The sequence below is a fragment of the Bufo bufo genome, chromosome 6, assembly GCF_905171765.1.
Source record: "Bufo bufo chromosome 6, aBufBuf1.1, whole genome shotgun sequence".
Classification (NCBI taxonomy): domain Eukaryota; kingdom Metazoa; phylum Chordata; class Amphibia; order Anura; family Bufonidae; genus Bufo; species Bufo bufo.
Genome location: NC_053394.1, coordinates 407,963,332 through 407,986,906, shown reverse-complemented (window position 1 = coordinate 407,986,906; position 23,575 = coordinate 407,963,332). Strand labels below are relative to the sequence as shown.

Here is a 23,575-nt window from a genome sequence, read left to right as displayed (position 1 = left end):
CCAGATTTACAGAAAACGCTCCGGAGTCCTCCATGCATAACTAATACCGCAAGTGCGTTTTCTACAGAAAACCTCACTCAACAGCAATCAAACTTCATACCCATATAGAAAAGCATAATGGCTCAAAAAACGCATAATGTTATAAAAAAAAACGCAGTTGCGTTATCTGTACGTTTTTTATGCAACTTTTTCTAAATAGGTTAAAACCATTAAAAACACATAACAAATCAAAATAATCAGGAAAAATGCACCAGAATATATTGCACAGAAGTATAGGAGGGGCGGTCAGGCGGGGAGAAGGGATCCAAGTGCTGGAACAGGAGTCACGTTATATCTTGGGTACAGATAAAAGGATTCCGGCCTTTTACTGTATTCCCAAGATTCACAAGGATCTAAACCCCCCCGGTAGGCCAATAGTATCGGGGATCGAATCCATTTCGGCAAACCTCTCACAGTACATAGATGAGTGTCTGCAACCGGTGGTCAAAAAAGTCCCATCTTATATCAGGGACACAACTGATCTAATTAAAACGATAGAATCACTTAAATGGGAGGAACACTGGATTGTGGGCACCCTGGATGGCAGTTCGTTATACCCACCAGGGGCCTTGAGGAGCCAACTCAGAAATAACAGTGAGTTGGAAGAAGCGGATAGGTTTCTCGTTCATTCCATTGGGGGACACAGACCATGGGTATAGCTTAGAGATATTACTAGGAGGGACACTATGCAAAAAAAGAAGCTCCTCCTCCTCGGGCTATACCCCCAGGCACCTCCAGGAGAACTTCAGTCTTTGCTTAGTGTCCGTTCAAGGAGGTTGACATTTATTCTTCTCCTGTTTGTTATTTTTTTCTGGTTTCAGATGGGGACGCAGGTCAGCATTGCGCTTTCCTGGCCCCTGTGGAGGGTCTGCCACGGTCTTCTGAAGGTTCCTGGCTACCTCCCATTCCCCCACAGAAGAAAAGTGGATCCAGGCTCGACATGTTAGCTCTGGCATCCCACCAGCTGCTGGGACACCTGCTGCCTACCCTCCACCAGAGCACTGCTCTCCTTGATTGGAGTCAGACATCTGAAGAGGTGAATCCCTGCTGGTCTGGACATCGAGGGAGCATGCTGTGCAGATAAGTATTGCCTGCTTCAATCTCCCTCCCTCCCCCCACCCCTTCATGTCGTCTGTCTGGCGCTCTGTGACCTGAGGTGAGCTAGAGAAGGATCGGCTGGGGGCATTTTTTCCCGTTGGGAGGGGGCCTTCTGGGGAGGGCTGGTGATTCCACTGACTCTGGGAACAGGTTGCGTTTCCCTACCTGCCTGCAGCTCAGACTATGGCCGCATCGGCGGCAATCTTGGCACTGAAGGAGTGTATTTTATTTTATCTTATGGCCGCTGCGCTCTCTGCAGCTCCCGCCGGCCTGCTCCTCCCGATATTAACCCCCGTTGCGCCGTATCTGGCGAAGGGGTGTATTTTGAAATACGCGCGCGCGCGCTTATTTCGCGCCGCAATGACGCGTCCAAGGGGGCGGAGCCTCGGCGTCCAGCTCTGTCTCTCCCTACGCCGGAGACTCTGCTGGATTGCGGCCGTGCAGCTCCTCAGTTCTCGGTGACCGGAGACTTCTGCTGTTGCCTAGGTGGTAGGAATTGCAGCAACCTGGTAGGAAATCTTTTTTGGAATACCATCATGCCTAAACCTGGGGCCCCTAAGCCTTCCAAGGCTTCCTCTCAGGCTCCACTGGAGTCATGTAAAATATGCCTTAGGCCTTTTTCTGTCACTGGTTCCTGTGACTCATGCCCTGCTCCTGGACAGGATCAGCCTCCTTCTCTTGCTCAGCCCGGTCCTCCCTCTGCCCCTGCGGATCCAGCGGTACCCGCCTGGGCCTCCGCCATGTCTAATGCGGCAGCTGATCTGGCCTTAGTTGCCAAGGCAGCCATGTCCTTCATGGAGCGCATGGCGGCTACTACTCCAGTGGCATCCACCACTCCATCCCCTCTCAGTGACTCTCACAGAGGGCGTCTGACTTCTAAAAGGCAGCGTGAGCGGCAGCATTCCTCCTCGGATGACTCCGCTTCTCCCCCTCGCCTTGAGGCATGCCCGGTTGACTCTCCCCCTCGCAGGGAGCGCAAATCCGATGGGGAATTGTCCGGATCGGACGAAGTCACGGAGCAGGAACCCCTGCCTAAGCTTTCCACCATGGTAACCGAGTTGGTGGCAGCTGTCCGTGACACTTTTAATATACAAGGGGATTCTCCTCCCTCCACTAGTCGGGAGTTCTCCCTTTTTCCACCCAAGAAACAGGAGTCCGCCGTGTTCCCTATTCATGAGGAATTCACTGCGGTCCTATCAAAAGCTTGGGATCGACCTAATCAAAAATTTTCGGCCACCAAGCGTATGGATACGCTTTATCCTTTTCCAGCTGACACAGTGGAAAAGTGGACTTCTTCCCCTAAGGTAGATCCTCCGGTGGCCAGGTTAGCCAAGAACACGGCCCTTCCCGTCCTAGACGGTTCCTCTCTGCAGGATGCGGTGGACAGACGTTTGGATTCACTTTCCAAGTCCATCTTCTCGCTGGCGGGCGCTTCCCTGCGACCGGCCTTTGGGTCGCCAGAGCCCTTACAACGTGGTTGCAGCGCCACCACCAGGATCTGTCAGAGCAGGACGCCTCTGCAGATACTCTGGATTTTATCATCCAGATGTCTCAAGCGTCTAAATATCTCTGTGAGGCTTCAATGGACATCGGCTCCCTCTTTGCCCGTATTTCGGCCCTCTCTGTCATTCAGCGCAGGGAGGTCTGGCTGAAGGTGTGGGATGCTGATGCCTCATCCAAGCGTTCCCTCGCTAACCTTCCCTTTGAAGGGTCCAGGCTCTTTGGGGCTCAACTAGATGAATTCATTTCTGCCGCAACAGGGGGCAAGAGCACTCATCTACCCCAGCCCAGGACCAAGCGTCCCTTTCGGTCTCGGCCTTCAGGTTTCCGGGGCCAGTCCTTTCGTCGCTTCTCCACTGCCAGGACGCCGTCGTCCTCATCAGCAGGGGGATCCCAGGACTCCCGCAAGAAGCCTTTCTTCAAGCCCCAGCCCTCTTGGCGGCCTCGGGCGCAGTCAGCCCGTCCTCCTGCTCCCAAGCAACCCTCCGCATGAAGGAGTGCCCCCATCCCTCGTGGTGGGGGGCCGTCTGCTCTCCTTTCAACAGGTCTGGAGGGCTCACGTTCAGGACGCCTGGGCTCTGGAAGTGGTGACGTCCGGCTACAAGTTGGAGTTCGCGTCCAGCCCGCCGGAACGTTTTTTCCCTTCTCGCGTTCCGGGGGATCCAGCCAGGGCCTCGGACCTCTTTTTTGCGGTCTCCTCTCTTCTGGACCGTGGTGTCATTTCCCCCGTTCCCCCAGAAGAACAAGGGACAGGTTTTTACTCAAACCTGTTCGTTGTTCCAAAGAAAGAGGGGTCAGTGCGTCCAATCTTGGATCTAAAACTTCTCAACAAGTTTCTACGGGTGCGGAAGTTTCGCATGGAGTCCCTTCGCTCCGTTATTGCTTCTCTGCTTCCAGGAGAATTTCTCGCGTCTGTGGACATTCAAGACGCCTACTTGCACGTCCCTATTGCAGAGTCCCACCATCGCTTTCTGCGCTTTGCCATAGGGGGGCGTCATTACCAGTTCGTCGCCCTACCTTTTGGGTTGGCAACCGCCCCTCGAGTTTTTACGAAGATTCTGGCGCCTCTCTTGGCGCTTCTTCGCACCAGGGGCATCTCTTTGTTACCATACCTAGACGACATCTTGATAAAAGCTCCGTCTCTTCCACAGGCCGAGGACAGCGTCCGAATCACGGTTCAATCCCTGGAACGGTTCGGATGGCTGATCAATCTCCCCAAGTCCTCTCTGCACCCCTCCCAGAGACTCTCGTTCCTGGGGATGATCTTGGACACCTCGATCTCTCGGGTGTTTCTTCCAGATTCCAAGGCTTCCCAGATTCGTCTGGCAGTGGTGCTTCTTCTGCGCTCTCCACGTCCCACCATTCGGGAGTGCATGCGGGTGCTGGGCCTTATGGTCTCCTCTTTCGAGGCAATTCCGTACGCCCAATTTCACACTCGTCCGCTACAACAGATGATCCTTGCCCTCTGGAACAAGAACCCTCGGGGTCTAGACACTCCTGTTCGTCTGTCCCGGCAAGTTCGAGCGTCTCTCCCTTGGTGGCAGTCTTCCCTGAACCTATCGTCAGGAAAGTCCTTCCTTACGTTCTCCTGGACGATAGTCACCACCGACGCCAGCCTCATCGGTTGGGGAGGTGTTCTCCGGAACCTCACAGTTCAGGGTGTCTGGTCGACGGAGGAATCCCGTCTCCCGATAAACGTTTTGGAATTGAGGGCGATTTTCCACTCCCTCTCCCATTGGACTCCTCTCCTTGCGACTCGCCCGGTGCGGGTTCAGTCGGACAATGCCACGGCTGTGGCTTATGTCAACCATCAGGGCGGGACTCGCAGTCGGGCAGTAATGCGGGAAGTAGCGAGGATCCTCTTATGGGCGGAGTCTCATGTTCCAGTATTGTCGGCAGTGTACATCCCGGGAGTCGACAATTGGACGGCGGATTTTCTGAGTCGCACCAAGGTGGATCCGGGAGAGTGGTCTCTCCATCCGGAGGTGTTCGAGGACATCTGCCTCCGATGGGGCCGTCCGGACGTAGATTTGATGGCTTCCCGGCTCAACCACAAGGTGCCGGTGTATCTTGCCCGCGCTAGAGACCCACGGGCGGGCGGGGTGGACGCGCTGGTATTTCCATGGCAGCGGTTCAGCCTCCTTTACGTCTTCCCTCCGATTCCTCTGTTGCCGAAGGTGCTGCGCAAGATCGAGGCGGAGGGGATACCAACCATTCTCGTCGCTCCGGATTGGCCTCGCCGCGCCTGGTTTTACAGCGTCGCTCGTATGTTGGCGGACGTTCCGTGGCCTCTGCCCGACAGAGAGGATCTCTTGTCACAGGGGCCGCTCTTCCACCAGAATTCACGGCAGCTGCGTTTAACGGCGTGGCTGTTGAGACCGCCATCCTGAGAGACTTCTCTGATGCGGTGGTGAGAACCATGATCAGGGCTCGGAAGCCGGCTTCTTCACGAATCTATTATCGCACCTGGAAGGCCTTCCTGGTTTTTTGTGAGAAATCGGGCTACTCGCCCCTACGTTTCTCTGTCCCAGTGGTGCTGTCCTTTCTCCAGTCCGGCCTCGACATGGGTCTGTCGCTCAGTTCTTTGAAGGGTCAGGTTTCTGCTTTGGCTATCTTTTTTCAGAGGTTCATTGCCTTTTTGAGACCTGTAAAAACCTTCCTGCAGGGGGTGGCGCATTCTGTTCCCCCGTATGTGCCTCCCTTGCCTCCCTGGGATCTCAACTTGGTTCTGCGCGCCCTTCAGGCGGCGCCTTTTGAACCTCTGAGGGAGGTCTCTCTGGTTTTACTCACCTGGAAGGTAGTTTTTCTGGTGGCCATAACCTCCATCAGGCGAGTTTCGGAGCTGGCCGCACTTTCCTGCCGGGAACCTTTTCTGGTCTTTCACCAGGATAAGGTGGTGCTCAGACCGGTGCCTTCTTTTTTGCCCAAGGTGGTTTCTCCCTTCCACCTTAACGAGGATCTTGTCCTGCCCTCTTTTTGTCCTTCTCCGGCGAACCCCAAGGAATGCGCTCTCCACTCCCTGGACGTCGTCAGGGCCCTGAAGGTGTACCTGGGGGCTACCGCTTCCTTCCGGCGTTCAGACTCTCTCTTTGTGATTCCTGAAGGGTCCCGTAAGGGCCTGGCGGCCTCCAAGGTCACCGTGGCGCGGTGGATCCGTTCCGCTATTGCTGTGGCATATCGCGCTCGTGGCCATGTTCCGCCGTCGCGGATTACCGCTTACTCCACAAGGGCAGTGGGAGCTTCCTGGGCTAGACGCAATCGCGCATCCGTTTCCCAGTTGTGTAAGGCGGCCACTTGGTCGTCCTTACATACTTTCACAAAGTTTTATCAGTTACACTCTCTGGCCTCGGCTGATGCTGCTCTTGGGCGCAGGGTATTGCAGGCTGTGGTTTCGGTTTGACTACTGGACGTTTATTCCTGGCGGTGTTGGATTTGTTCTTTTTTCCCACCCCATGGACTGCTTTGGGACGTCCCATGGTCTGTGTCCCCCAATGGAATGAACGAGAAAAGGAGATTTTTGTGAAACTCACCTGTAAAATCTTTTTCTCGTAATTTCCATTGGGGGACACAGCTCCCGCCCCTTTTTTGGTTTACGCCTTATGGTGTGCTGTGTGATGGTTTCCATAGTGTTTTGTTTCCGTTCTCCTTCTCCTACTGCTTTTGCAACGACTGAAGTTCTCCTGGAGGTGCCTGGGGGTATAGCCCGAGGAGGAGGAGCTTCATTTTTTGCATAGTGTCCCTCCTAGTAATATCTCTAAGCTATACCCATGGTCTGTGTCCCCCAATGGAAATTACGAGAAAAAGATTTTACAGGTGAGTTTCACAAAAATCTCCTTTTTATTGTTGAGGCAGCTCAGTTCATCTTGTCACATAATTATTTTATGTTTGAGGATAAATTCTTTCTTCAACTGACAGGTACCGCCATGGGCACCAGATTCGCCCCCAGCTATGCAAATCTGTTTTTGGCGCAATGGGAACAGGACATCATTCGTCCCAAGCTGGGGACGAGTCTGGTGCTCTGGCGTCGATACATCGATGATGTATTTTTTATATGGCAGGGTGATCGGGAATTATTGGATACATTTTTAATAGATATTAATTTGAACTACAGGAATTTGAGGTTTAGCCCAGATATTAGAGATGGAGAGGCCACATTTCTGGACATTAATTAAAAAATTGAGGGGCATCAAATCATTTGCAGCACCCACTTCAAAACGGTGGCCAGGACCAGTTACATCAGGTTCTCTAGCTGTCATCTACATAGCGACCAGCCAGTCCAGAAGGCTGAAGCGTAATTGTGGAGGCTGTAGTTTCTGGAGAAGGAATACCCACCACAATCATTATGGAGGCTGTAGAGAAAGTAAGGGGAATGGAAAGGGAGTCTTTCTTTAGAGGAAAAGATGCCATAGAACAAAAGGAAATTCTGAGACTCATTCTACCATTTCATTCACAATACAAGCAGGTAGAGAGAATAGTCCGAAAATACTGGCATTTTCTCCTAGAGGACACATTTTTGGGCCCCTTTCTCACAGAATCCCCCCAAATAACATATAACAAAGCCAATAATTTGGCATCAAAGCCCCCACTATTAAACAACAAAGGACAACAGCGGGTTCTCAGTGGTTGACACCAAAAGGGTTTTTTAGATGTGGGCAGGGGAGCACCCAGGAATTTTGTCTAGGGGGGGTCCGAAAGGCAAAAAAATGTGGCATGTGTAGTGCACTGTGCTAATTGAATTTTTCAAAGCCCCCTTTATATTTAAAAATGCAGGGAAGGGGTGTAGTGTGTTGCGCTGATTCTTTTACTTGGCGATTCTAAAAGCCCTGCAGGAAAATAATAATGCGGCGCCCCGCCCATTATTAAAAGCCCCTCCTACATATAATAGGCCACTCCCAACAGACACTGTACAGCTGACCTTCTATAGTTGCAGTCTGTCTCTACACATCATACGGAGAGGGAGAGACCCGTCCTGGCTGCACTGCCTGTTTCACATCATACAATAGACAGCCGGCTACAGCCGGGAAGCTCCTCCCTCCCCTGATCCTGCTCAAGGCCTGTGGTTCCCCCCACCATCTGCCACCCGCCCGTGGCCTGCTGCCCCCTTTCGTCGTCCTCACCCAGCTCTGAATCCTCCTTCTGCAAATGGCATCTCCTCTCCTACATAGCGCCCCCTACCTCTTACATTCAGTGATGTCACCTTTGTAGTAGACGTTCTCTTTCTTTATCTTCTCCATTCAGACCAGACCGCCATGATGATTCTTCAGCCATCTCCCGTCTCTGCAGAGATTGAGAAACAGACATTAGTTTCCCACATTTCCATCATCTTCACATCTTCTGAACACCCTTTCCTGCCCCCCCCCAATACTGTGCCCGCTGTGCCCCCAATACTATACTGCAGAAACAGTCCTCCTGGAAATACTACTACCACACAGATAGTGCCCCCTTCAACAATTATTGGCACACAGTGCTCTAAAAAGATAACTGCGCCCAGACACTAATAGTATAAAGATAATGTCCCCCAAAAATTATTGTGCTAAGCTGATACTGTGGCAGGGTGCCCCCCAAAGTAACAGGGCTCCCCAAAATAGAAATAATTCTCTGCCAGAGCACACTTAGTAGTAATAATGCCCCTATAGTGCCCATACTAGTAATCATGTTCCTCATTGCCCCCCAGTATTAGCAAAGCTCCGCATAATACCTCCTAGTACTAATAATTCTCCCTACAATATGACAGTACATGAAATACCTCTGCTTAGTGCCCGCTGTTGAGCTAATGTCCCCATAATGTATGCCAGTATAAAATACCCCTATATAGTGCCCCAGTAAATGCCCTCATAGTGCTCCTCTCCCCCTTCCCCATAGTGTCCCCCATAATATGCCAGTAAAAAATGCCCCTTCTAAGTGCCACCATATGCCCCAATAGTGCTCCACTCCCCCATAGTGCCGCTCTCCCCTATAGTGCCTACCATAATGTGCCAGTAAAAAAATGCCCCCTTAGTGCCACCAGATGCCATAATGCCCCCATAATATGCATTAGAATAAAGGCCCCTTTAGAGCCCCCACTTCCCCTTAGTGCCCCCAAATAATGCCCCTATAGTGCCACCAGATGCCCCATAGTGCCATTCTCTCCTATAGTGCCCCCATAATATGTCAATAAAAAAAGCCCCTTTAGACCCCCCAGATGCCCCCATAGTGCTCCTCTCCCCCATGGTGCCGCCCCATAATGTGCCAGTAAAAAATGCCCCCTTAGTGCCACCAGATGCCATAATGCCCCCATGTGCCAATAAGAAAAAAAGGCCCCTTTAGTGCCCCCAAATAATGCCCCTATAGTGCCACCAGATGCCCCATAGTGCCGTTCTCCCCTATAGTGCCCCCCATAATGTGTAAAAAAAAAAGCCCCTTTAAAGCCCCCATAGTGCTCCTCTCCCCCATGGTGCCCCCAAAATAATGCCCCTATAGTGCCACCAGATGCCCCCTAGTGCCGTTCTACCCTATAGTGCCCCCCATAATGTGTAAAAAAAAAAAGCCCCTTTAGAGCCCCCATAGTGCTCCTCTCCCCCATGGTGCCCCCAAAATAATGCCCCTATAGTGCCACCAGATGCCCCCTAGTGCCGTTCTACCCTATAGTGCCCCCCATAATGTGTAAAAAAAAAAAGCCCCTTTAGAGCCCCCATAGTGCTCCTCTCCCCCATGGTGCCCCCCCCATAATGTGCCAGTAAAAAGTGCCACCTAAAAAAAAGTACCACCAGATGCCCCATAGTGCCGTTCTCCCCTTTAGTGCCCCCATAGTGCCAGCTCCCCTCCTCCAAAAAAAAAAAAAAAAGCAAATACACTGATACTTCCGGCCTGCGTCCCTGCTGTGTGCTGCCCGGCTCAGGCGGCGCGATGATGACGTCATCGCGCCGCCTGAGCCGGCCTCTGATAGGCTGCAGGCATTAGTGCCTGCAGTCTATCAGAAGAACAGGGGAGGGACACGCCTCTCCCTAACCTGCCGCAGCACAGGCATCTGTATCGCTGTCCTAAGGACGTCGATACAGATGGATTAGATATGGAGATGAGCGCTTCCACAATGGAAGCGCTCATCTCCTAGTACTCCCACTGCCTCCCCGGCCCCCCCACCACCGCCGCGGCTGCCACAATTACATCCAGGGCCGCGCCGCCTGTGGTGATCGGTGGTGCGGCCCTGAAGGATTTTAAAAAAATAATTTTGGCTGGTTGTTCTAGGGGGGGGGGGGGACAGGGGATACAACCCCGGGGGGGACAGGGGATACAAGTCAGGCTGTTTTTCCAGCACTTGGATCCCTTCTCCCCGCCTGACCGCCCCTCCTATACTTCTGTGCAATATATTCTGGTGCATTTTTCCTGATGATTTAGATTTGTTATGTGTTTTCAATGGTTTTAACCTATTTAGAAAAAGTCGCATAAAAAACGCACAGATAACGCAACTGCGTTTTTTTATAACATTATGCGTTTTTTGAGCCATTATGCTTTTCTATATGGGTATGAAGTTTGATTGCTGTTGAGTGAGGTTTTCTGTAGAAAACGCACTTGCGGTATTAGTTATGCATGGAGGACTCCGGAGCGTTTTCTGTAAATCTGGACATTGATGCAGTAGAGCTATTGCACGTTGGATTTAATTAATACTTTAAGTAAGATTGATCACTATATGTATAAGAGTAGACAAATTACCGGGAGAAATGATCCATATCGGGATTTGATTGTAGCTGAAATCCCAGAATTCCCTGATGGGATATAAAGAGAAGTGAAGATAGTAGCTGTCATCACCGCTGAGGAAGGGGCTTGATCCCCGAAACGCGTTCGGTTTATGACAGCAGCAATCATCTGTAATAAAGATCCCAGGTGCCGTTATTAATAGGCAGCCACCAGGACTCAAGTTGTGCGAATTCAGCATACAGTCCGGACTTGGAGAGTGAGCGCAACCAGCAGTTCCCTTTCACGGAGGACGCAGCCTTGGTCACGTGGGACGCCACGCTGAGTACTATCGACCGCTCGGGACAACCTGCTAAATAAAGGATTTCTACACGGCGATACAAGAGGGGTGACGTACTCTGCCCCAAGGGGCTGCTTTGATGCATGATATTTGCCATATCGGGATAGAAGCATACCTGTACTTTACACTGTGGGGGGCAACATTGATATTGCAGTCATTACCGGACTTTCTAATAGGATCGAACACAATATACCCCCATCCCATATATGTGTGCACAATTCTTACAGTGTTAGCGATTTTATGAAAGAATTTTCCATGCGATTTTTATGTGAATATTGTTGGTAACATATTTTTAGCGAATATTTTATGAGTATTAAATGGGTTTACTGACGCCCTGTCTGATGTTGTCAGGTAATTGAGAGCACTCCGACAATTACTTTAATAATGGAAATGTATTTTCTCGCCCATATTCCTTGGGGGACACAGGAAACCATGGGTATAGCTCTGCTCTCTAGGAGGCGTGACACTAAGTGAAAGCTGTAAGCCCCTCCTCCATCAGCTATACCCTTCAGCCTGGAGAAGAGACTGCCAGTTTTTGCTTAGTGTCCAAGGAGGCAAGACACCCCCTGCTTATGCAGGGTTGTTTTCCTATGATTTTTTATTTTTGCGTTATTTGTTGTTTTTAATTCGATTTTTTTCTACCTACAGGGACAACAGAGGCGCATTAGACCCCTCTGTTTCTCCCGGGGTTGAGTTGCGCCAGTGCCGGTAATTCCGCACTGCCGCCTCCCCCACAGAAGACAAGGTGGACCAGGGCAGCCTCGCTCCCCTGCGTCCCGCCAGCTCAGGGTCGTCCGCACGCCAAGTCCCTCCCCCGGCTTCCTGCCACTGCGGTGCCAGGAGCTGAAGGGGCGACCCCCGCTGGATGGACTGAGGGCGAAGACAGCGTATGGTGAGAGTGGCTGCTCCAGCCTCCCCTTCCTCCCTCCCACCGCTGCTACAGGCCTCCTGGGCTCCCATGGCCACTGCTACATCCCCCTTGGCCACTGCTACATGGCCACTGCTACATCGTGCGCCCACCCCCCCCCCGGGCATATCGGGACCGTTACCGGGCAGGGGAGTTTATCTGGGCAAGTCCTTGGCAGGGACGCTGCCTTCAGGGGACGGCTGCAGGAAAAAAGCAAGCCGTCTGCCACATCCAGGCGCGGCGGGGGCCGCTTACTTGGCGTGAACGGCGCCATTTCAGGCCGGCACTTCATTATCCTTGGGGGTTAAAAATCATTTTGCCGCGCGCGCGCGGCTCTGCTTCTTCTTCAGCGCGGCAGAGGGGGGGCGGAGCTTCCTACATGCGCTCCGCTACTTCCGGTTTCATCGGGCTCCACTTCTCAGTGCTGCGTGGAATCCTCTCTGCCGTGCGATCCTGAAGCCATTCATCTCCGTGCTGCTGCCTCTCCTCCACAGCCTCCTCAGTCTGTTCCCCTTACCGCTGCCACTTGCATCATCCGGGTCTGGTAGGACTGTTAACCCCCTCCGTGCCACCACTTTTCTTGGGGTCTCCCACTTTAAGTGCAACATCTTTTTTCCACCATGTCAGACCCTTCTGCAGCCGCCAAGCCTTGGTACCATGCCTGTACTGCTTGTAGGGAACCCTTTCCCCGGGGGCAGTCTGATCCGCACTGTACTGCATGCCGAGCTCCACCGCAGCCTACGTCGCCCGCTGTGTCGCTCCCTGCTTCCTCTGACCCGCCTGACTGGGCTAGATCCCTGTCCCAGGCCGTGGAAAGCCTCACTCATGTCGTGGGCCGCCTAATAGACAGGCCACCTACCCCGCAGGACGCCTCTCTGACTGTCGCGCCCTCCGGGTCCACTGCTTCTGCCGCTGCAGCGGGTTCACTCTCTCTTAGTGACCCCTCCCGAGCTAGGCACTCTCAGAAGCGTATTAGAGTAGAGCGAGCCTCCTCCTCTGAGGCCTCACTCTCCCCGCCACGCGTGCGCACCCAGACGAGCCTTTCCTCTCCAAAGGATTCGCTCTCTGAAGGTGAATTGGCGGTTTCAGATTTGGAAATGGACTCGGCCCTGCCGTCCAAGCTAGCCTCAGCAATGGGTCAGCTCATCTCTGATATTCGTGACACCTTTAAGGTGCAGGATGATCCCCCTAGCTCTGACGCAGCTAGCGTCTCCTTTATCAGACCCAGGCAGGCCTCAAAAGTCTTTCCAATCCACTCTGATTTCTCCTCTGTGGTGTCTAAGGCTTGGGCTCGCCCGGACGCCCGTTTTGTCAGCCCCAAGAAGCTGGACATTTGCTATCCCTTTCCAGCCGATGTCGTGGCCACATGGTCTTCCCCACCCAAGGTGGACCCCCCTGTGGCCCGGCTGTCAAAGAACACGGCCATCCCTGTTCCCGACGGGTCCTCTCTTCAGTCAGCGGAGGACCGTCGCATGGAGACCCTTTCCAAGGGCATTTTTGCTGCCTCCGGTTCTGCTCTCAGACCGGTTTTTGCCTCTGCTTGGGCAGGGAAAGCAATCTCTGCTTGGGGTGCGCAGCTGGAACAGGAGTTGGACTCGGACGTCCCCATCCAGGACCTACGTTCCTTGGCCCAGCTTATTATTCGGGCCGGGAATTTTGTTTGTGAGGCCTCCCTTGATGCGGGAGCCCTTATTGCACGCTCCTCCGCCCTGGCAGTTTCCGTCAGGAGGGAGCTCTGGCTGAAGGTTTGGAAAGCAGACGCTGCCTCCAAACGTTCCTTGGCGGGGCTACCGTTTGCGGGTTCCCGCCTTTTCGGGGTCCGCCTAGACGAACTTATTTCGGAGGCCACGGGTGGTAAAAGCACCCATCTTCCTCAACCCCAAGCAAGGGGCGCCCCCCGCGGACGCCCTGGTGCGTCTCGTTTTCGGTCCTCCCGCAGGGCCTCTGGGGCCCCCACCACAGCTGCCGCTTCGGCTCCTCCCCAGGACAAGCGTAGGAAGCCGTTTTTTTCGGGCGCAGCCCTCCTGGCGCAAGCCGCAGGCTGCCCGCACACCCGCAGCAAAGCAGTCCTCTGCCTGAAGGCGCGCCCCCACCCACCCGGGTGGGGGGCCGGCTCCTCCTTTTCAGGGACGTCTGGATGGCTCACGTCTCCGACGCCTGGGCCCTCGAAATTGTGTCCTCCGGATACAAAATCGAATTTGCATCCTTCCCTCCAGATCGGTTCTTTCGCTCCCGCCCGCCGCGGGACCCGAAAAGCGCGGCTGCGTTCTCCGCGGCCGTTCAAGCCTTACTGGACAGGGGGGTGATTACCCCCGTTCCTCTAGAGGAAAGGTTCCAAGGGTTCTACTCGAACCTCTTTGTAGTTCCCAAGAAGGGAGGTTCGGTGCGGCCCATTTTGGACCTCAAAAACCTCAACCGTTTTCTCCTCCTTCGACGCTTTCGGATGGAGTCCCTCCGTTCCGCGGTGGCTTCCCTGGAGCAGGGAGATTTCATGTCTTCCATCGATATACAGGATGCCTACCTCCATGTTCCGGTAGCCCGGTGTCACCATCGCTTCCTCCGATTCGCCGTGGGGGACCTCCACTTCCAGTTTGTCGCCCTTCCCTTTGGGCTGGCAACTGCCCCCCGGGTGTTCACCAAGGTCCTGGCCCCGGTTTTGGCCTTACTCCGTTCCAGGGGTGTTTTTCTGCTACCGTACTTGGACAATATCCTCATCAAGGCTCCGTCCCTTTCTCAAGCGGTTGCCAGCGTGGATCTCACTCTAGAGACTCTGGCGAGGTTCGGTTGGGTCATCAACTTCCCCAAGTCCTCCCTTCCCCCCTCCAGACAGCTAGTCTTCCTGGGAATGCTTTTAGACACAGGAGCGGCGGAGGTACGCCTTCCCTCGGAAAAACGTCTGACCCTCCGTGGGGCGGTTCGGGGTCTCCTTCTCCACCGTCGACCGTCCTTCCGCTTCTGCATGCGGGTCTTGGGGCAGATGGTTGCCTGCTTCGAGGCGATCCCATTTGCGCAGTTTCACTCCCGCCCTCTCCAACGGGCGATCATCTCCTCCTGGGACAAATCGCCGGAGTCTCTGGATCATCCCTTCCGTCTATCGCCTCCAGTGTGGTCATCTCTCCGCTGGTGGTTACAGTCCCCTCTTCTGGGCAGGTCCTTTCTGCCACTCAACTGGTTGGTGTTTACAACCGATGCCAGTCTCTTGGGCTGGGGAGGCGTGTTTCCTCCCCGATCCGTCCAGGGCATTTGTTCTCCATCGGAGTCCAAACTCTCGATCAATGTCCTGGAGCTGAGAGCGGCCCTTCTGTCTCTACGACACTGGACTCATCTGCTGAAGGGTCATCCTGTTCGTGTACAATCGGACAACGCCACGGCTGTGGCGTACATAAACCACCAGGGGGGCACTCGCAGCACTGCAGCAATGCGGGAGGTCACCAGCATTCTCCGTTGGGCGGAAGCCCACGTCCCGGCCCTATCTGCAATTTTTATTCCAGGGGTGGACAATTGGGCGGCGGACTTCCTCAGTCGCACCACCGTCGACCCCGGCGAGTGGTCTCTTCACCCGGAGGTATTCGAGGCCATTTGCCTTCGTTGGGGCATACCGGACGTGGACCTCATGGCCTCAAAATTCAATCACAAGGTCCCCGCCTATCTGTCCAGGGCCAGGGATCCGGGAGCTTGCGGAGCCGACGCCCTCGTTCTTCCTTGGCGAGGCTTCGCGCGCCCATACATATTCCCTCCCATCCCTCTCCTGCCCAAGGTCCTTCGGAAGATAGCGGTGGAAGGCGTCTCGGTGATTCTGGTCGCTCCGGACTGGCCCCGCCGGTCTTGGTATGCCGACCTCATGCTGCTCCTGGCAGACGCGCCCTGGCCGCTGCCCGCCAGGGAAGATCTTCTCTCTCAGGGACCGATCTTCCACCCGCGTTTAGGGTCCCTACGTTTGACGGCGTGGTTGTTGAGACCACCGTCCTGACGCGTAGGGGTTTCTCTGCGGACGTCGTCCGCGCCCGTAAGCCGTCCTCTTCTAGGATCTATTATAGGACCTGGAGGACCTTTTTGGGGTTCTGTGTCGATCTGGGGATTCCTCCGCTCCGCTTTTCTCTCCCCACCGTTTTGTCCTTCCTGCAGAGCGGACTGGCCCAAGGGCTGGGCCTTAGTTCTTTGAAGGGTCAGGTGTCTGCGCTGTCCATTTTGTTTCAGCGCCCACTGGCCCCCCTTGGTCCTGTCAAGACCTTCCTTCAGGGCGTGGCTCACGCGGTTCCCCCGTACCGTCCTCCGGTACCGCCCTGGGACCTGAACCTGGTTCTCTCAGCGCTCCAGGCTTCCCCTTTCGAGCCTCTGCGGACGGTTTCCTTGCGACTTCTGTCCTGCAAGGTTATTTTCCTTGTAGCCGTCACCTCTCTTCGGAGGGTGTCCGAATTGGCTGCACTCTCCTGTCTGGAACCTTTCCTAGTGTTCCACCAGGACAAGGTGGTTCTTCGTCCGGTCCCTTCCTTCCTTCCTAAGGTGGTCTCCGCCTTTCATCTGAACGAGGACATCGTTCTCCCCTCTTTGTGTCCTTCCCCTTCCCACCCGCGGGAGAGGAAGCTTCATCGCCTGGACGTTGTCAGGGCGCTCAAGATTTACCTGGAAGTAACCAGCTCTTTCAGGCATACTGACTCGCTCTTTGTGGTCCCGGAAGGGTCGCGCAGAGGGATGGCGGCATCCAAAGTGGCTATCGCCCGTTTTGTCAAGATGGCTGTTACTGAGGCTTATCTCGCCAAGGGCAAGGTTCCGCCCCTTGGTGTTACCGCTCACTCCACTAGAGCGGTCGGGGCTTCCTGGGCTCAGAGGAATCGGGCTTCTACGGAGCAGATTTGCAAGGCGGCCACTTGGTCCTCCTTGCACACCTTCACCAAGTTCTACAGGGTGCATACTCATGCGTCGGCTGACGCTGCTTTAGGCCGTCTGGTGTTGCAGGCGGCAGTTGATTGATGCCTCTGGTGTTGGTTGAGTTTGTTCTGGTCCCTCCCTTCTGGGACTGCTCTGGAACGTCCCATGGTTTCCTGTGTCCCCCAAGGAATATGGGCGAGAAAAGGAGACTTTTGTATTACTTACCAGTAAAGTCTCTTTCTCGCTCTTCCTTGGGGGACACAGCACCCGCCCTTCATTTGGGTTACAGTTGTGGTTCCGGCTTGGTTGCCCCCGTTGGGGCTCGACAGTTCTTTTTCCGGTTGGTGGTTATCTTTCACTACTTGGACACGCAACTGGCAGTCTCTTCTCCAGGCTGAAGGGTATAGCTGATGGAGGAGGGGCTTACAGCTTTCACTTAGTGTCACGCCTCCTAGAGAGCAGAGCTATACCCATGGTTTCCTGTGTCCCCCAAGGAAGAGCGAGAAAGAGACTTTACTGGTAAGTAATACAAAAGTCTCCTTATTTGAATTAGAGACAAAACCATGTGACATATCTAATAATTATTTAGTAGACATACTCTCCAAGTTCAGTGGGATTATTTACTGGTCAGATTAAGTGGGATTACCAATGGTTTCTATGAAATGACAAGGGGAATTACACAAAGGAATGCCCATAGACTATAATGGGAAGTAAACTAGGAGCTCATTTGCAGGTAAATCTGTGTTATGTAGGACATTAACCTTTCCCGCCAGTGTTCCCTGGGTAGAGCAGCAGATTGTAAAGTGAAAATTACCTTGGATTATAGATGTTTTCTATAGAATGCAAAGGTGAGTGACATAATGGAATGCCCATAGACTATAATGGGAAGTAAAATTTGATTTGGAGTCTGAACCATTTGGCTACTTTAACACTTGCGTTCGGAGCGGATCCGTCTGGTGTCTGCACAGACGGATCCGCTCCTATAATGCAGATGTTTGGATCCATTCAGAACGGATCCGTCTGCATTATAGTTTAGAAAAAATTCTAAGTGTGAAAGTAGTTCAGACGGATCCGTCCAGACTTTACATTGAAAGTCAATGGGGGACGGATCCATTTGAAAATTGAGCCATATTGGTCAACTTCTAACGGATCCGTCCCCATTGACTTACATTGTAAGTCTGGACAGATCCGTTTGCCTCTGCACGGCCAAGCGGACACCCGAACGCTGCAAGCTGCGTTCGGGTGTCCGCCTGCTGAGCGGAGGCTGAACGCTGCCAGACTGATGCATTCTGAGCAGATCTGCATCCACTCAGAATGCATTGGTAACTGGACGGATCCGTTCGGGGCCGCTTGTGAGAGCCTTCAAACGGAACTCACAAGCGGAGCCCCTAGTGTGAAAGTAGCCTAACATATCAAGTACATTTTTAGAAGGCTTACTCTTCAAATTCAGTGGGATTAAGTGGGATTACCAATGGTTTCTATGAAATGACAAGGGGAATGACACAAAGGAATGCCTATAGACTATAATGGGAAGTAAACTATGAGCTCATTTGCAGGTAAATCTGTGTTATGTAGGACATTAACCTTTCCCACCAGTGTTCCCTGGGTAGAGCAGCACATTATAAAATTTAAAACTATCTGGGATTAAAGCTGTTTTCTATGGAATAAGATGTGAGTGGCAGAATTTAATGCCCATAGACTATAATGGGAAGTGAAATGTGATTCAGAGTGTGAACCATTCAACATATTAAATAAATCTGTAGCAGACAATAATAAAGTGGAGAAGAAAGGGGATTCAAAGGGTATAATGGGAGTGGAATAACCCTAGAGAATAATGGAAATGGAATTTTTGAACGAAAGACACAACAGCTTTCCTCCCCCTCACCATATATAGGCCCAGGACTAGGAATGGGCTCTGATTTTGGGGTGGAGGATACATGGGGGCAACTACGGGTCCATGCACACTATGGAATTTCCAAGCGGAGAAATTCAGTTCGGAAATTCCAAATACGTCCTGCCCCGACTGATTTAGTCGGTGCTTGGGCAGCGCAGCCATTGCCGTTCCCTATAGCTGGCAGTGCATTCCGCTCAATATTCTGCTGACAGAATGAACATCCTCATTCTTTTGACAGAGAAATTTCAGTGGAAAGCTTCACCGCTGAAATCCTGTAGTGTGCGCTGTGCAGCGGAATCCCACTGCAATTACTGAGCAGAATTTTACTCGGTAAATGGTACAACGGCCTTGTTACAGCATTCAAGCTAGGTTTGGACCATATCCAGCATGAATGCCAGCACATGGCCAGGTGGCCTTGGACCACATTATAGTCAATAAGATTATGAGAGCAGAGCATATAGCTGGTTGTATCCGGCTGTACCCATTACGGTCTACTCCAGCAGGCTCGGGTTATGCTCCGGCAGTCTATTCCGGTGCAGGATCAGACTGCTGGAGTACACGCTAGATAGATGCCCATTGACTGTAATGGGGATCAGGACCAAAAATGCTGCACAGATCTAGTAGTGAAGCGAGTCGGAGTCACACAGCATAGCCAGTCGCCGGCTGATCAGAGTCGACGGACTCCCAGTGTGGACTTGGCCTAAGCTGTTAATAAGATGATCAAAATACTTTAACTTGTAAAAGCAGATTTCAAATAAAAAAGCTAAATTACTATAAAAGTAATCAAGTAAGTTCACAAAAACACTGCACCGTTCTATATAAAACATCACTTGAAATAGAATTATTTAAGAGAGGAAAAACGACAGACTACTCTGTAGCCCAAGTAGATAGGCCCAAAGCCTCCTATAGAGCAGCCTATGAGAGGATAAAGGAAACCTGGTTCTGGAGATATCACCATCACGTAGATGTGATAAGCAGTCAATCCTTGTAGGTTCCTTCCGAGACCGGATTGGCGTACAGTTCATTCCTGAACGTGATCCGCCTATTCACAGACATGAGCCATAGTACTCCGCTCTAGGAACCTACACGGATTGACCTATTGATATCTACAGAAATGGGAGAGAGGACCCCGGTTTAATGTATCCTCTGTATTATATTTGGGCCTCTATACGTTGGGCTACATCATGACGTTTTTTCTCTTTTAAATAATCGTACAAAAAGTTTGTGTTTTATATAGAAAGGTGTTGGTAGTGTTTTTGTGAATTTACATCCCCTCATTCACCACAGCGGAATAGTGACAAACATCGCCTTACCCAACGACTTTCAGGCAACTTCAGTAACTTCCTGTCACGGGGTTCCGAAGGTGCACTCGGTCCCCCATTGCCCGCAGAACTGTTGCTTAGCTTTTGGAATGAGGTTCTGTGTTTGACCTCATTCCCAGGGCGGCTTTACTAGCTGGGTGGCTCCTTGCTCCTAAGTCTGCCTTGAGCGCCGAGCTGATCACTCGGTGCTCGACTGGTTGGTCTGTCGGTCATGTGACGCTGGCCACGTCACATGACCCTCACTCCCCACTATAAATACAGGCAGCCTGCTGGCTACAGGTTGCCTGTTAATTTCTAGGTTCCTGGTATTTGTTGGACTGCTGAATACTTACCTGATCCTGTTCCTTGACCATCCTTTTGCCTGATCCTCCTGTACTGCGCATCCGTCCTGGTATTGTGACCTCGGCTCCCACCTGACTACTCTCTTAGGACTCCTCTTGTACTTCTCTGCTCTCCTGGTATTTATGACCCCGGCTTCTCCTGACAATTCTCTGCTTGCTCCATTTGTACTTTGCAGCTTTCCTGGTATTGACTCGGTCCGTTCACGTCCTGTTGTTTGTCTGTCTGTCATCCCTGCACTTACTCCAAGTTAGGGATTGCCGTCCAGTTGTCCCCTGTCATTAGGACTCGCGAGGCAAGTAGGCAGGGGTAAGGGTGGAGCGCAGTGGTCACTTCCCTTCCCCCTGTGTGTGTGTGTACGCGACCGTTACACTTCCGAGTCGTCTTCTTGCACATATTTTCTTCTAAGGCTTTCTGGCATTTTTAGAAGGCAAAAAGAAGAACTGGTGGTAAGAATAGATTTATCCGAAGTGGTGTAAAGGAAAACCGGCTTAGGTTACCGATAGCAACCAATCCGATTCCACCTCATTTTCCAAAGGAGCTCTGAATAATGAAAGGTGTAATCTGATTGGTTGCTAAACCAGTTTGGATGACGGCTATCTCCTCCTGAGGTACATATCCATATCATATGGTAAAGTGCCTGTAGCTTGCACTAAAGCGGTGATCAGCAACCTCCGGCACGCCACCTGTCTGGGAACTACAACTCCCAGAATGCTTCCTTCAATCACTTCCATAGGTGGTAGAACTAGAAGAACATAGCATGTTTGCGCTTTGATGTTCGTTCTGATGGCGTGGATGTTGCTGGAATACACGGCAAGGACTTGGCCAGCTTTGCTAGTACTGGATAGCGTGGTTCATCTGTTTTCCACCATGACGGCGGATTCTCTTTCTTGGACACGGGATGTTCTCCAAAGTACATCCAGACCTCCTTCTGCACAGATTGACTTACCTGCTGCTCTTCATCGCTGGCCTCTGATGACCCCAGTATGTTCTGGAGGGATGATATCGCTGCATCATCCTTGGGCTTTCTGCAGCAGGGTTGTCTTCTTGTCCTCTTCTAGAAGAAGCTTCATCGTGTTCACTGGACCCTGTCATTGGTCTGTACTGCGCTTTGGACCTTGAGTGACTCATCTGCAGACAAGAATGGAAGTTTCTTAAATCTGGGATCCGGGGCAGCGGCAATTAGAGCAGTGTCTGAAGACGAGTCAGGTTGAAACGTATACCGTTCTTGCCATCTTGTTGTGATCTGTTGCACTGCATGAGCCACGTATGACATTAATGGTGCAGACTCAAAAGCTAAACTCTGTAAGGACTTCTGTGGAAGTGCAGAGAGGGGAACCTCGTTCTGCCCACTCAGAAACGCCGTAGCTCCTTCAAATGGCTCAAGGGCCCGGCTCAGCTCCTCAGTCGGGCTCCAGATCAAGGTAGTGGTGTTGTCCTCGTGGAGTCACTTCTGGGTCACCGGCCATCTTGCCATCATGTGATAAGTGCTATTCCAGCGTGTACTTACATGTGTTTTGGCGTGCCCGTCTGCTGTTGCAGTGGAAAGTAAAGTAATACTTCTTTAGGCCTTGCCTCTTGTGACACAGTCACACCTTACGGGGGGTAAAAGAAGAATTTCAGAAACATCTGACACACTGCACAGACTTTCCTTTCTTTCTCAGCTTGAAATGATCCCAAACTTTGGACACTCTGTGCCGCTTTCTCTGTTCTGTCTCTTCTGATTGCCCCTCGGCGGCCTCACTTATATATTCTCTCTCTTTCTCCATTTCGCAGTGGAAAGTAAAGTAATACTTCTTTAGGCCTTGCCTCTTGTGACACAGTCACACCTTACGGGGGGTAAAAGAAGAATTTCAGAAACATCGTCGGATCAAACTCACCCAGATCTCTCCATCCAAACCAATAACTTTATACATGACGCCATTGCAATTTGCCAGCGCCAATGTGCCTCCATTAAACCCTCTCCAGAGTCTAAAAAACCAATAACTATATATATGCCAAGTTGGCTGTATAAAGTTATTGGTTTGGAGGGGTTAATGGAAACACCTTGGCAATGGGCATGTATAAAGTTATTGGTTTGAAGGGGTTAATGGAAGCACCTTGGCAATGGGCATGTATAAAGTTATTGGTTTGTAGGGGTTAATGGAAGCACCTTGGCAATGGGCATGTATAAAGTTATTGGTTTGTAGGGGTTAATGGAAGCACCTTGGCAATGGACATGTATAAATTTATTGGTTTGAAGGGGTTAATGCAGGGCTTGACAAATTTCCTTGGAATCTAGGAGCCAGCTAAAAAAAGTTAGGAGCCAGGCGGAGCCGCGTCATAAAATCTATATTGCAATATAATTTTAAGCATGTATATCGCAATATATTGTTTTCTAAATTTGGGGGGGGGGGGGGGGGGGTGGGTGTTTAAATTTTTTTTTTTTTACTTTATTTAATAACTATTAGCCTCCTTAAGGGCTAGAACCCTTGTCCTATTCACGCTAATAGATCTCTATTAGGGTGAATAGGACTTTACACGCTCCCTGCTGCCCTGTGCTTTGTGCACACAACAGCAGGGAGATGACCATGGCAGCCAGCCTCTGATCAGCCCCTCCAGCCTCTGATCAGCCCCCCGCAGTCTCTGATCAGCCCCCCGCAGCCTCTGATCAGCCCCCACCAGCCTCTGATCAGCCCCCTCCAGCCTCTGATCAGAGGCTGGGGGGGGCTGATCAGAGGCTGGGGGGGGCTGATCAGAGGCTGGTGGGGGCTGATCAGAGGCTGGTGGGGGCTGATCAGAGGCTGCGGGGGGCTGATCAGAGACTGCCCCCCCCCAGCCTCTGATCAGCCCCCCGCAGCCTCTGATCAGCCCCTCCCCCCCTCCCTCTTATCAGCCCCTCCAGCCTCTGATCAGCCCCTCCCTCTTATCAGCCCCCTCTGGTAACAAACCCACCCCACCCTCCCTCCCCAGTATTAATCATTGGTGGCAGTGGCCACAGGGTCCCCCTCCTCCCCCCATCATTGGTGGCAGTGGGCAGCTCCGATCGGAGTCCCAGCAGTGTAATGCTGGGACTCCGATCGGTTACCATGGCAGCCAGGACGCTACTGAAGTCCTGGCTGCGATGGTATGTTAGTGAGCAGCATTATACTCACGTGCGCCGTGATCGCCGGGAGCTCCTTCTTCTCATAGGTCTGTGCGGCGCATTGCTAATGCTATAAGCATTAGCAATGCGCCACACAGACAGAAGGAGTGACCGGCGGCTACGGCGCACGTGAGTATAATGCTGCTCACTAACATACCATCGCAGCCAGGACTTCAGTAGCGTGACTCCTGGCTGCTATGGTAACCGATCGGAGCCCCAGCATTACACTGCTGGGACTCCGATTGGAACTGCCCACTGCCAGCAATGCAGAGAGTCGAGATTGAAGAACATTCCCGGCACCCGACCACTGACAGGACGCTGTGATCCGCGCGAATAACCCCTCAACTGAGGGGTTAATCGCGCGGATCACAGCGTGCAGTCATAGGGGCCGGGATATGGCCGGCACATTCATTGGTGGCGCAGTGGCCACAGTCCCTCCCCTCCTCCTCCTACTCTGTTCTTAGTGGCCAGC

General features: G+C 52.3%; 1 long non-coding RNA gene across 1 annotated transcript; it reads right to left on the bottom strand.

Annotated features, from left to right (window-relative positions):
* Positions 1-7,501: 7,501 nt before the first annotated feature.
* LOC121004585 lies at positions 7,502-22,931 on the bottom strand. The gene is made up of 3 exons (XR_005779781.1): positions 22,919-22,931; positions 22,502-22,506; positions 7,502-7,669 (listed from the first exon to the last, which is right to left on the bottom strand). It is a non-coding gene; the product is annotated as an uncharacterized LOC121004585 (long non-coding RNA).
* Positions 22,932-23,575: the final 644 nt, after the last annotated feature.